The sequence below is a fragment of the Berghia stephanieae genome, chromosome 7 (genome assembly GCF_034508935.2).
Source record: "Berghia stephanieae isolate SIO BIC M18660-M18661 chromosome 7, UCSD_Bste_1.3, whole genome shotgun sequence".
Taxonomy (NCBI): Eukaryota; Metazoa; Mollusca; class Gastropoda; order Nudibranchia; family Aeolidiidae; genus Berghia; species Berghia stephanieae.
Window position 1 is genome coordinate 31941047 of NC_088366.1, and position 15000 is coordinate 31956046.

A 15000-nucleotide genomic window follows, 5' to 3' on the forward strand; every position below is an offset into this window, starting at 1 on the left:
TATTATTAATATTTATAAATATTATTAGTCATGTAGTTATAACAACAACTAGTAACATCATAAGTATGTATAATAATAATAATAAAGTAATAAATAATCATATTAATGATGATATAATATTGAAGAAAAGACGATGTTGGATGATGAGGTATATGATATGATGATTAATTATAATAACATAATATAATATTATAATATATAATAATTAATAATAATATATTATATATAATAATATATATAATAACAAAATACATAATAATAATAATAATAATAATAATAATAATAATAATAATAATAATAATAATAATAAATATATTAATGAGATGATGATGATGATAATAATATAATAAATAATAATAATAATAATAATAATAATAATAATAAATAAAATATATAATAAATATAATAAATAATAATAATAATAATATATAATAATAATAATAAATAAAGAATAAGAGAAGAAAGAAAGAAGAAAAGAAGAAGAAGAAGAAGAAGAAGAAGAAGAAGAAGAAGAAGAAGAAGAAGAAGAAGAAGAAGAAGAAGAAGAAGAAGAAGAAGAATGGTCTGAAATAAACAAAAACAAAAACTTTCATCTAACTCCTATAGAATTGCAGAAATAGTATTTTAAAGGTTCAGAGATGTATGGACCGTATCAACTTTTATTGCTATAATAAAGCATTTTTCTTTGCTTTGAATTGTGTGATTTACAAAAGAAATCAGAATGATTAAAGTACTGGTTGGATCGTAACGAATGTGACGATTTTTCCTATAGTTGTCAAGGAGATGGCCGGCGTATCAAACCTCTGAAGTCTCGATTTTAGAACATGGCATAATTTTCACCCACTCCAGGAATGATGCATGTGACTGTGTCATTGTGTTCTTCCCAATCGAGTATTATGACACCATTACCTCTACCCCATGACGTAACTACTCTAGTCGGCCATGCTCTACCCCCATACCAGGGATCTTCAATAAGCCTGAGGTCTCCTGCCAACTCTAATGCTGTTAACACATTTACGTACGTTTTCATTATACACCCTCACAGCTTTCAGGAGGAGGTCTACCGTAATATCATAATTTTATTATTGTCAAATTAGATAACGTTGCTGCCTTTTTATGTCAGGGATAATACTATGAACTACCGCCGGCGCTGTTTTTCAGCATAGATAAAACAAGACTACTAGTAGTCTGTGGTTTTTCAGTTCCTTTTATTTATTCTTTTTAAAAGTTACTTGTTGATGTATAAATACGGATTTAGTATGAGTTGGCGTTTTGTAGTTTAAAATGGTGGTGGTGGTAGTGGTTTGTGTGTGTATGTGTGTGTGTGTGTGTGTGTGGCGGGGGGGGGGGGGGGGGGGGGGGGGGGGGGGGGGGGGGGGGGGGGGGGGGGGGGGAAGGACGTTGAAAAAGTGCGGTTGTTCGAAACTGACCTAATTTCGATCGTTAACTGCTGGAGGTCATGGATTTTATATTCAATATGTTTATTTTTGGATAGAATACAAAAGTTGTTGCCTGAAGATAGAAAACATATTTTATAACGTTAGCTTTGATATAAAGCAATATGTGCTAAAAACGTTTACACGATCTCAATCGAAATTTTAACATTTCGTACAAGATACGATGATTTGTAAGGCTTTATTTTTGTTTTAATCAAAGACAGGCAATCATTTTACACCTGACCGTGAAAAAGTTCTAGCCAGCATGAAGAATATAAAGTACCGATTTTCTTTGTATAGAACCAAGCTGCTCCTTGCTGGACGGACGTGACATCAGACTAACCGAATTGGTTCCAACACGAGAATTGTTTGTGTCGTTAAGCCGATTTTATTTTATTTTAATGTTTGTGTATTTTTTTGGTTGTTGTTGTTGTTTTTGTTGTTGTTGTTGTTTTGCATCGGTTACAAACCATACTTGGGTATTTTTCTTCTTTACGGTATATAATAAAACGAAGGGTCCGGGATGAGTGAATATTTGATGTTTTACATTACAATATTATACACAATTAATTGTTTAGTAATCGATCACTGAACTCGCCCACAGGCTTAACCAGGGGTTTACATTTCACGGGATTCATATGTGCACTACTCACTAACATTGCCATCCTGAGCTCAAAATGACACAGCAAATTGTACACTTTGTTCACACTTGACATAAACAATTGTTACAATTTAATAGTTGAAAGCCAGACGCTTTCCAATTGTGATTTTTACATCCATACAAGCTGATTAAAATATGGATAAAATATGCACATTTGTCACAAACTGGAAAATTTACAAGCATTTCTCCAGAGAAGCGAAGCGCGGAATTCTTATCATGGCATGCGGCATAATATAGCAATATGGTTTTTACAACCCGGAACTCAGAGGGAAGAGGTCAAATTGATAAAAAAAAATTGTCACCATACATATCTTGTATTCGAATATTGCGGTTCCTTTGAAAGGTACAAAACTTACATGGACTCTAGTGTTAAAGAAGTTTACATTCAGTGATATTTCACAGTAATACATTCAAAGCGCCCCCCCCCCCTTCCCCACCCCCCTTTTCCCAGCGAATATAATTCAAGTATGGCAAACACGCAGCGTACTCGATGGGTGACCAGTGGAATTTCGTGACATGTCTTGTCTGACCCTTATGAGTTGTCTTGCCCAACAGTTGGTTGGGTGTTTTGTCTTTGTAAAAGGCATTTCTCCTCGTCTAATCGGAGACTGGCATAAAAATTCGAGGACCCCCCCCCCCCCCCCCGTTTTTTTCGACATCAATGTCTTTGTCCGAAAAATGTATAAGTACCTAACGGCTGCTTGTATCGTCCAATGTATTATATGTCCGTTGTCCACAAGGAAATAGATAAAGTATAAACGATGTGAGCCTGTTTTCAATGCTGTGAAGTAGCTACTAGAATAATGCTATCTATTATTACACAATTTCAAACAACCCAAAATTATTTGCTAAGGTACCCCACTGAATGCAACTTTGTTATGATTTCTTACCCACGGGAAAAAAAGCACACCATTACTGTAAACATTTTAAAGTTTGAGTCATATTTTATTGCAAACGATGAAAAGATCATAGGAATTCGGTCTATCACTATCGGCATTCAAAATTCATAGTCATTTAAAATATAAGCACGCATGCAAAAAATCACGGCACCACATTTCGCAACTTTGGAGGAATTTGCAATATTCCGTACGCGCGGTACTTGGAACAGACTATAATACGGTTAATCCGGCTGACGGATGTTGTGAGTATCTTACCTAAAGGCATAGCATCAATATGATGAGGTCATTATATCTGAGTTAAATTAAAATTTAACCCCATCTGTTTGTCTCCTGTAACCATCAATTAAAGTGGCATTGTATCTTGATAATGGTGACTTATTAACTCAAGAATCTGTCTTAAAATGGTAAAAGAACCACCCCCCCCCCCCACCCCAATCCCCTTTCATATATTCTGCAGAAGTAGAGGAAGTAACAAAATGATTTTTAAAGCCTCTTGCAGTCCAATCTCTTCCTGTCCCCATTCAAACCGTCCACCATCCCGGTGATTCCCATTTCCTTAAACCCCCTATCCATTAATCCTACCGTTTCCGGTGTCAACCAATTGGTTGTTAACACCTCTCGCCAAATGAGGTTTTTTAAATTTTATTTATTTATATTGCTCAGTTTATTTTTTTTTTTGTTGTTGTTGTTTGTTTAGGTTTTTTTTTTTTTTGGTTTACTATATTTATTTCATGAATGTAAAGCGCATAGATCATATTGTAATCGAGATGAGGCTCTATACAGATGTCATTATTATATTATTATTATTATTATTATTATTATTATTATTATTATTATTATTATTATTATTATTATTATTATTATTATTATTATTATTATTATTATTATTATTCTGTAATGGCATAGTAATTTGTTTTTGTCTACTACTAAAAACCTGAACAATTGTGTATGACCCAGTTTTTCGACCAGACCTCCCACTGTCACAGGTTTAATTTCTCATTGCAGATTTAAAGATTGTTATGGGGCCAATTTTAGCTATATTCGGAATTTTTTTTCCCCCTATAGATTAGAAATTTTGTTAAGAGGTGGAAACCAGATATAATATTTGTCTCAGGGATTGATATATTATGGTGAAATTGAATTACACTACATCACTTCTAAAACATGTTTAAAGAGATAAATGTTACGATTAAGAGTAAAAGTTACGCATTTGGAGTTGGTACGGCTGTTTTTTTTTTCTTTAAATTCTAGATCTAATTTTTTTTCTTCGAAACATGCGCAGATATTTTGTTTGCGCGTTGCCGGTCTCTGTTAAACAAATCATAAAGAAAAAATAGAGAAGAACGAAATATTGACCCCCCCCCCCCCCCCCCCCCCCCCCCCCAAAAAAAAAAAAAAAAAAAAAAAAAAATTAAGGAAAAACAAGTCAACCAACCCGAGGGACGGAGATAGGTACGGAATGAGATTAGCGGAAGAGTAGCGTCCCTTGATTGGACGTCACCCATAGTCTGTGACGTCACCGGCCGAAAAGTTATTAGAGAGAGAACGTCATGTTGGTTGTTCGCATGCGTCTCTCGCCCTCGCGAGGACGAGAGACGCATGCGCACAACCAACATTACGTTCTCTCTCTAATAACGTTTCCGCCGGTGACGTCACAGACTATGGGTGACGTCCAATCAAGGGAAGCTTCTATTCCGGTAATCTCAATCCCTATAGGGCTAACTAGAATTACTGGGTACTTTCGTATAAATAGATAGATGGATTGTGTGATCATCATGGTACACTCATTCGTGTCGCTGATAAGCAATTTTGATTTAAACATTTCAAACTGAATGGCTTTATCTCTTGTTCACTCATTGACTTGACTTACTTGACTTAGATGCCTTTCGCGTCTCGACCGAAAGATCGGGTCGCCTTGGCTGTTTCCAGTATTTCCTGTGTGAGGTTTCTCCAATATTGCCGGTCCTCTGCTAGGGTTCTCAGATTTTCAAGGTCCCCGCCGTGATGAGACTAATGCTTTGTCCAAGTGTTGTGAGGTTTTTGTTTAGGATCACAGGGAGTGTTGTGATCGGTCTTCCTCTGAAAAGGTTCCCGTGTTTTTGGAAGTATCCCGACATGGCTTGGTTAGCTGGTATGTTTTTGTCCCTGCGTAGTATGTGACCGAAAAGTTGCCATCGTTGTTGTAAAATGTCAAGGGAGATTGGTCTTTCTTTTGTGATCTTATAGAGTGATTCATTTGAGATCTTTTTTGGGTATTTGATGTCCAGTACCCTTCTTAGCTGTGTGCGATGGAAGGCATCCAGATGTTCTTCTTCGGATTTTGTCAACGCCCAGGTGCCGCAGTTATACAGAAGTACCGGTTTTACAAGAGCACGGTACAGTTTCAGTTTGGTTTTTCTCTTTATTTTGTCACCTCTAATCCATACATTGGTGAGTTTACTGAGTGCGGCGTTTGATAGCTGTTTTCTTCTTTGTACATCCTCGGTGTCTCCAATTAGTGAGCCGACTTTCTTTGTTCTTTTCCATTCCTCTTTGTTCCTCGATATTGTTGTAAATTCGGTTTTATTGGCATTGACTTGGAGGTTATATTTCATGAGGGTATTTTGTATGATGTCTATATTTGCTGGTGTTGATCCAATAAAATCGACATCATCTGCATAGGCGATTTCTCTAGGGATTGCATTCTCAATATGAGTCGTTGGTTTTGGAATAACTTTTCGAACTTCTTTCAGAGCGTGTTCTAAGTATATTGTGAACAGAATCGGGCTCAGACTATCTCCTTGGGGGGTCCCGATGTTACTTTCGAACTGCGTCTGTTTTGTGGCCCCGTATATCCTTGGTTGTATCTTTGTGTTGCTGAGGAGAAATCGGATTATTCGGAGCTCGTCTTCGTCAACTATGTCTGTTAATATCTCCAAAAGTTTTCCTCTGTCGATCGTATCAAAGGCTGCGGACATATCGATTCCGGTTATTGTTATGGATATGTTTTCTTTGAGTGCCTTTGCTGCCAACCATTTATGTGTCCATACAACGTCCGATGTGCTTCGGTCTTGGCGAAACCCGCTTTGGCTATGTGATAGATATTTTTCTATTTTCGGTCTAATTCTGTTGAGGACAATAGTTGACAGTGTTTTTCTTATGGTATTCAGTAATGTTATTGGGCGCAGGTTGTTTACGGGTCCTTTCGTTTTTCCTGGTTTTTGTATTGTAATCAGGACACCGCTGTTTATGTCCCAGTCTTTGTGTGTTGAGAATGTTTTGTTCATTATGTTTGCAATGCTCAGATCCAGGGAGAGGGTACCGCATTTCAGCAATTCAGCGGGAATTTCATCTTCGCCTGGGGATCTGTTATTGTTTAGGCACTTTATGCTATTTCTAACTTCAGTTGTTGTGATGCGGTTGTTTAGGTCTCTAGGGTTTCCTGAGAAGGGCGATATTTGTGAGACTTGTTTGTGAAATTTCTGCTGGAAGTGGTCAGTTACATTGTCAAGGATATCGTTGGGATTTGTTGTCTGTTTGCCAAATTTATCCTGTAGTTTTGGGTTCTCGAATGGTTTTCGGTTCAGAGATTTCGTCGCTTTGAACATAGACGATGCGTTATTTTTGGACTTTTCTATGTCTTCCACTTTTTTGTCTAATTCCTCGTTTCTGTGTTTTATTGTAAGTGATCGAATTGAATGCAGTATTTTGTTTCGTTCCGTTTTCAGGTTTATTATTTCTTCCGAGTCTTTCGTGTTTTGTATCCTGATCCTAAGTTCTTTTTGTTGCCGCATATTGGATAAAACACGCATTAACGGTGCAATACGACGACACGGTACAGGAGAGGAAGCAAATTCACCAAAGCTGGGTTTGAAGACAAAAACCAAAAGAAAACTGAATTCATTAAAATTGACACACCTGTCTGTACACCGATCACACTGGAAGGTTGGGGGTGGGGGGATATCAAGGAGGTCAAGTCGTTTGTATAGATATAAACGATCATGGTTACACAAAGTTTTGTGTGTTGTTCCCTTGTACCTCCGGGTGGCATTGTTGTGAGCTCCTTAGCCAAGCGCATACTATCTATATCTTGGTAGCGTGGTGGATGATCAGGGGTGTGCAGAATATATAGACGTGAGTGCGTGATTCTGAATAAGCAAGGTAAAGATTGCATCGCAATATTTTTTTAACAACTTATTATCCTGGAAATGTGACAAGGCATCCTTTCTATACACCTAAAAAAAAACATGGTTTATTAAACAACTGAAACCGTAAAAAACACGTGACTTGTGCGCGTGCAGCTTGGGGACATCACATTAGATAGTATGGACTCCGACAATCTTCTATAGAGACAGAATGAAGTTGACGTCACTCAGGTCTTTGTTACTGTTTTTTGCCATCCGCGTTTATGAGTAATTCTCACTAACTGTATTAACCAGACTATAAACGTTTAAGGTTCTACATAGTTTTGTGTGTTTATCCGTTATACTTCCGGATGGCAATGGTGTGAGCTTCTTAGCCAAGCGCATACCATCTTCAACACACGTCATGTGAAATCTGTTCTTCACAGCTCAGAAACACGGAGAATGGCGGCAGAAGAAAACCTCTTTCCTTTATGTCATGGTAGCGTGTCTAACTTGTAATAAGGAGGTCAGAGGGTCGAAGGATGATTTTTGGGATTTTTTTCCCTCGTATTTTTCTTTCATGCAATGTCCGGCCCTATTTCATCCACGCTTTTTCGGATCTTTATCTTACACCAGTGCCTGTTTCTTAATTGGATTCAATAGTCTGATGTCACGTCACCCAACAACGAGCAGCTTAGTTCTATACAAAGAAAATCGGTACTTTTTATTCTTCACGCTGGCGAGAACTTTTTCACATGTCATGTGATCAGAATGTATAAGATTCAAAACATGATCAGCTTTATAATGCTTTTCTCCTCTGGATAAACTTTTATGGTCGTCGGAGAAGCATTTCATAAGGGCGTCCGCCATTGTTCCGATAGTTTAGAGCCAGTTGCTAAGGTACCCTACGTCATTACGAGTGAAGTGACGTCACGACTGTTGAAGCGGATTTGTCATTGAGTTAAAAGAAAAGTGGGCGGGTTTATTAAACAACTGAAAACGTAAACAAAACACGTAACTTGTGCGCGTGCAGCTTGAGGACATCACATTAGATAAATCGTGTGACATACGTGAGTAGATATCATGACTTTATGGACAATGTGATCACCACATAAATAACTGACTTATGTGCGTGGGAAGGCAAGATTATTTGGGGATTTTGTGTCTCGTTTTGGTATTTCGTCGTACTAAATTATCATCCGCTAAATTATCATGGACGCCTGTCCAATCAGAAGTTTTATTTTGACAAGGAACACACAAAGAGGATTTTAGATGAGACTTTAAGGTGACAGTTTGTTTTTTTATATCTGTGTGAAATAATTGACATGACAACGAATAATACGTCGGGATTAAACTTTCTGAGCACCGTCTTTTGGATAGGTTTCTGTGTACAACCTTGAGCTTATATATTAGGCACTATTCACTTAAATCTTTTTCTCTTCTCTCTTTAGAATTTTTTTTTTTTTTGAGTTTAGGAAAGGCTTTCTTGTAAATCACACTTTGAGTCTAATTAGTCGATAGTGTGCTATATAAATGCTCAAATCTGGGGTGGTGGTGGCGGGGGGGGGGGGGGGGATTATCGACCACAATTGTACACCGCCTGTAAAGGTTTGATTGAATCTTTGGCAATCAGAATCCCATTAATTGGGAGCGATGTCCAGGGAAGGGAAGATCGAGTTTAACGATATTTAATGGGAGATGTAAAGTGGGTAGGGATTGGAGATAATCATTTTTGTATATATTTGCATTAGGCAAGACTTAGGAAATAAACAACGGAAATGTCTCAAATGTTTTGGGCCGATTGCGTAGTTGTTAAGCCATTCGCCTTGATATCGAAAGTTTGTTCCCTGAACTCTCTCGTAAAGACTCATAGCAGAAACAACATTGAAAGACACCAGAGAGAAAAAAAAATTAACTTGATACTCAGCGAGGGTCACGAAAGCTTCGTTGGTAGAGCACTCACTTCACATGCAAAGGGACCAAGATCGATCCCAGGTTAAAAAAAAACCTCACCCCCCCCCCCACCTCTCTCTCTCTCTCTCTCTCTCTCTTGCTCTCTCTCTCTCTCTCTCTCTCTCTCTCTCTCTCTCTCTCTCTCTCTCTCTCTCTCTCTCTCGCTGTACTCAGCATTGAATTGGTAGCGGGGTCTGTTAGATCTGGCGGACATTGCTTTGCGATAGTGTAACGTCCTTGTCCATGGAAAGTAAGCAATTGATATTGTACGCTATAGAAAATGGGATAAACTCGGCTTCGTGAGCCTAATGGTTCTGAAGAATTACTTGTGGGATATACCACATAAAAGCCGTCTTGGTAAAATCACAACAGATAAATCCTTTCCCCTTCTCCCACAATGACCAAGTCGGTCACACGCCACGTTATATTTGAATATAAATCTCTGGAGAACCTCCGATTGTTCTCATCCTTATCAAATAAATATTATCAACCCACCTCACAGCCAAATAGTCACGTGATAAGACGTCCAGTTCGTTTTTGCCGTTGGTTTGGATAAACAAGTCTTGCATCTTTGCCTGCTTCTCAGTTACGTTTTATTTTTGCTTGTTGTTGTTGTTGTTGTTGTTGTTGTTGTTGTTGGTGTTGTTGTTGTTGTTGTGGGGTGTTTTTGTTGTTGCTTTGTTTGTATTTTTAAAAGATAATTTTCTTCTCGTTGATGTTATTGATGTCGATGTTGTTGTTATTGTTGTTGTTGTTGTTGTTGTTGTTGTTGTTGTGTAGTTGTTTTGTTTTGCTATGTTTTCTTTTGGACGTTGGTATTTTAAATTCTCTTATCCGGAGACTCACGAGACAGAGTCCGAACTTAGTTTCCTTAGTCATAACAAGCGAGATTCTTCATTACCTAACCACCGTCATCGTACATACTGTGTGAAATCTCTCTCCATCATCAACACCACCAACATCGCCATCAGCGCCAAAATTTGGTCTCTTACAAATAATATAAGGGAGATAATATGCAACATCCGAGCTAATCTGATGCCTCTCAATTGCAGATTTGTCATGGGTTTTGTTTTTCCCTTTATTTTTCCTTATAGGAATATTAGATATGCATCAGCTCAACATTTCCGGCATCGCACCAATGGACTGTCCGGACAGAGAATTTTCGTATATCAATGCTAATTGGCCTCATTATGCAAATTGCTCATTCTTATAGAACGATCCAGAACTGCCGCTCTTCTTTACTTGCCGGAATAAGCAACAAAAAAGTAGTGCCTATCAGGAATGTAGTGTGGATTAATGGCGGAGTGATTGGACATGAATGCGAAGCATCATTTGAGAGAACAGTCAATGGCATTTTTTTATTATTATTATTTTTTTTTTTTTTTTTTTTTGGTGATCTGGATTTTTTCCTCCCATGCATAATATGAAGACAAAGGGGAACAACTCGTTATCTTCTTTTACCTTCGCTGATTTTCACACAGTAGTGAAGATCTGATGCCAGCTTTACGATCAAGCTATTTTTTTTAGTTCCAGAAGATTTTTACATTATCAAATGTCTGCAGCAAAATAAAGTTGAAAGGGGAAAATTGGCACAGGAAGAATAATAAATGCAGCATGCTTCCAACGATGGCCACATACTTGAAGTAGGTAATTTAGGAGTTAATCCCGGAGGTTCAAAATTAATCTTTGTTGGGAGGTGCAAAAGTGTATTGTTCACCCTCATGCCCCGTGCTGAAAAAACAACGCGAGTTGAAAAAAAAATGGCTAGCTTTAATTAAGGTTTTAGCGATCACCTTGATGGATTCCAGCGATGTTAATCAGGTTCCGTCATTGAGTCGATCGTTTAGGTTTTGGGAACGTAATCTTTAATTTGCTAATATTAGCAGTGTTCCTGTGGAAGGTTACTTATGAATCATACTTTTCATAAAGGAACATAATGACAAGCCGGGACTATTTTACTCTTTCGGTGTGCTTTGAAACGTGTTGACATGGACATTTTAAAAATCTTGAGCTTTTATATAGCGCGATATCTACTAAACCTGGTTAAGGCTCTTTACAAAGGGTCCCTGACCAACAGCAACACGTAACACGTAGACATGGCGCCTGTTAGGCGATATTACATTTTTTTCCTCATAGAGACAACGTTATTAACGGCCGGGTACGCATTTTACACCTGAGCACGGTTAGAGAATATGAGTAAAGAGCCTTTTCCAAGTACTCAATCCTATTGTAATATTACTTCCTAATCCTTCCGCTTTCAACATCATCCGACTCCGTTCCTCTTATTCCTCTGGTGAAGATTTTTCAATTGGATTCAATAGTTTGATGTCACGTCGCGATTCTAAACAAAGAAAATCGTTACTTTTTATTCTTCATGCTGGCTAGAACTTTTCATATGTCTTGTGACCAGAATGTGTTAAAGTCAAAACATGATCAGATTTATAATGGTTCTTTTTCCCTCTGGATACGCTTTTGTGCTCGTCGGAGAAGTATTTCATAAGGGCATCCGCCATTGTTCCGATAGTTTAGAGCCAGTTACTAAGTTACCATGCGTCATTACGAGGGAAGTGCGTTGCGACTGTTGAAGCGTATTTCTTGTGCCTTATCTCTGTTATTAAATAGATCGGGCAGTGATGTTGATCTGGTTCCGTCATTTAGTTGTTTCAATCGCTATCGATGATGAAATTATAAATTGTTGTTTTGATGTTTGTTTGTTGTTTTGTTATTTGGGGAAGGGGGGGGGGGGGCTGGAGGGTTTTACCTCCAAATCGTTCTTTGGAGGTGCAAATAATTTGTTTTCAAAGTGTATTGTTCACCCTCAGGCCCTGTGCCGAAAAACAATGCAATTTGAAAATAAATGGCTAGCTGTCGTTAATGGTCACCATCGTGGATTAATTAATTAATGATATGATTAGCTGGAAATTGCCATAATCACCGCGGACATCACGCAAATGACTAATGCTGATGACCCCCTGGGCCGTTTATTGTAGTTGGCATTTCCATTTAAGTGGCGCAATAGCAATTCGTGCAGATCAAAAACTGGAAACCAGGTAGGTATAATCTCACCCTGGCGTGTCGTGTTGATTTTGCAATAACATTAGATAGTACTGTTTTGTTGGGTTTGTTTTGTTTTGTTTTTGTTTTTTTTACTGGGAGAGCAATACCTGATGCAACTCAACTCAGGTTTCAGGTTTCGATGATTCTGCTGTCTTCGAGTCAAGAAATCTAATGACGGTCGTAGCTTCCGGGTTAAGGGTAAACGCATTTTCTGTAGATATATGTGGGTTGCGTGGTATGGATATTTCTGGAGGCTTGATAATTAAATTCTATTGTCAATATCAAATATTATATTTCTAAGTTCACAGGGGGCGGGGGGGGGGGGAGGGGATTCCATTTTTGGTTAATTTCACGAGTTTGTTTGCCCTGATATATGTTTAGTTCAATTCAATTTATTTATTTTAAGCTTTCGATAATAATTAACTACATTTGATGACAACATTCAGTAAATAGGAGAAGAGATAAAAATAAAAGGTAAGTTAAACAAAGAAAACATGATGTTAATAGTAATTATATTGAGTTTAGTAGTTTCTTAAAGTGCAACTCCCAGCCCTCCCTTCCATCAAATGATTATAACATTATATTTCTCATCAATAAAACTATAACTCCTTTTACGTCATCTGCTTTATCCTGGCATGATTGGATTGATTGAAACGACCAGTTGAAAGAAAGGATTATTGAACTAACGCGTTAGGAATAGCGAACGAGATCTTAACTGTGGTCCAATCTTGGGAGCGCCGCGTTGGAAATGGAGTTCAAAATTTCAATCATAGGAATTCGAGAATTCTATTATTACTTACTTATTATACCTACGTGTGCAGCAACTGCGGTAGATACTGCCATGCAAGGATCGGTCTGCTGAGTCACACCCGTTGCTGCTCTCAACAAAAGTGATGAGACCAAAGTCATACAGGGCGCAAACCATCGTTTCTTGGGATGGAAGGATGCCTACTTCTACAACTATACCTCATCGAGTCTATGGGCGCATAAGGCATCTACCATGGACTTCGATTTTTGACTGTTGCTGCATTTCGAGATATACCAGCCTCTTTAAGCTCTTTATCCGTGGATCTTCTCCAGGTTTCCTTGGGTTTGCCTCTTCGACTTTTAACACCAGCAGTCCAGCGGAGTGCAGTTTTTGGCAAAACGGTTTCCCGCATTCTAGCAACATGTCCTAACCATCTCCATCTGCGTCTCTATATAGTTGTAGCTATGCTCAATATTTCTCTCTTCTCTCTTATAGTTTAAATTATTTTATTACACCATTCAGATCAACTCGCCCGTATTATTTCTGATTCTATTACTTACTTACGTACTTACTGCCCTTTATATGGCTGGCTAGTATAGTAGGGCATCAATAAAGGCCCTCCACTCTTGTCTGTTCTGGGCCATTCAATAAGCTCTCCCTCCATGATTTAGGTCTCAACATTTCGTATCCATCCACCATACTTGTCAGCGTATAAGGAGACAAAAGAAAAAAAAACAAAAAAAAAAAACAAGAACACACACACGCACGCGCACATACACACATGCATACAAATAAACAAAAACAACAAAACAAACCAAAAATAAAAGGCACCAACGAAGTATCGTGTCTGGCTGTCAAGGTCAATATAATGTTCATAAGGTAGATAGCAAGGTGATCACGCAATTACCACCATGCTTCTGGCCACTTTGTGCCTGGAAGAAAATAACCCCATTGCTAATAGGATTCAGTAGTCTGATGTCACGCCGCCGGGCAACGGCGGCCATCTTGGTTCTAAACAAAGAAAATCATTACTTTTTATTCTTCATGCTGGCTAGAACTTTTCATATGCCTTGTGATCAGAATGTGTAAAAGTCAAAACATGATCAAATTTATGGGGGTTTTTTCCTCTGGATACGCTTTTATGCTCGCCGGGGAAATATTTCATACGGGCGTCGCCATTGTTCCGATAGTTTAGAGCCAGTGTTACTAAGTTACCATGCGTCATTAGGAAGGAAGTGACGTTACGACTATTAAAGAGTATTGGCAGCTAAGACAACTGTGTTTTAAGTTAAGTGCTTTTCAGTCTCGTTCTGTATTCAGGGAATGTTGGACGCCACGATTTAATCGGCCTATCTATTGAGGGATAATCGTATTGTGGAAACAGGTTTATTAGAAAGTCTCCATCAACGATGACCAAAAGATTATAATAATAATAATAATAATCACGCTTGACCTTGCGTTTCAATCAAGTGAATTTACATAAGTTTATTATCTCTTGTTCAAAAATATTTCATTATTGATGCTATGCGTTTAGGTAAAATACTCAAATTAAACTTACCAACATACAAAACTGTCTGTAACCTTTAACGTTTATACTCTGACCGCATCCATCGTTAACATATAGCCTGACCGCAGCCATCGTAAACTTATAACCTGAACGCAGCCATCGTAAACTTATAGCCTGACACTGACCAAAAAAATTATGTCAAAAGACAAGTCTTTGGCCACAAAAGAAAACAAATGATTGATATATTTTACCGAGAACGTTTCACTGACAGGCGTCAAAAAATTGACAAAGAGCTGAGTGACGTCAAATTCGTTCCTTCTATAGCATGAAATTAGCCTTATAGCTGAGTAAAACATTCTTTCATTGTGAAGAATATAATATCAATAGGGAAGACTTAAATGGTTGATGGCTCAAAAGATTCATCTCGATCTATGTTGATTTCCACAATCAACAGTATATGATAATTAAAATAGATAAGTGCCTGTTCATAACAGCCTTCACTTCCCCGCGGCCTCTCCTCTTGATTATAACAACCAACACCACCACATCTTCATTCTACCACAACTACTGCTACAACCACCACCACATCTTCATTCTACCACAGCTACTGCTACAACCACCACCACCACACCATCC

The 15000-nt window shown here is 38.0% G+C and overlaps 1 protein-coding gene across 3 annotated transcripts in view; it reads left to right on the forward strand.

Annotated features, from left to right (window-relative positions):
* LOC144977078 (leucine-rich repeat and coiled-coil domain-containing protein 1-like) overlaps window positions 1-15000 on the forward strand; it is a 322882-nt gene that overhangs the window by 179635 nt on the left and 128247 nt on the right. The gene's annotated exons all lie outside the window — the stretch shown is intronic.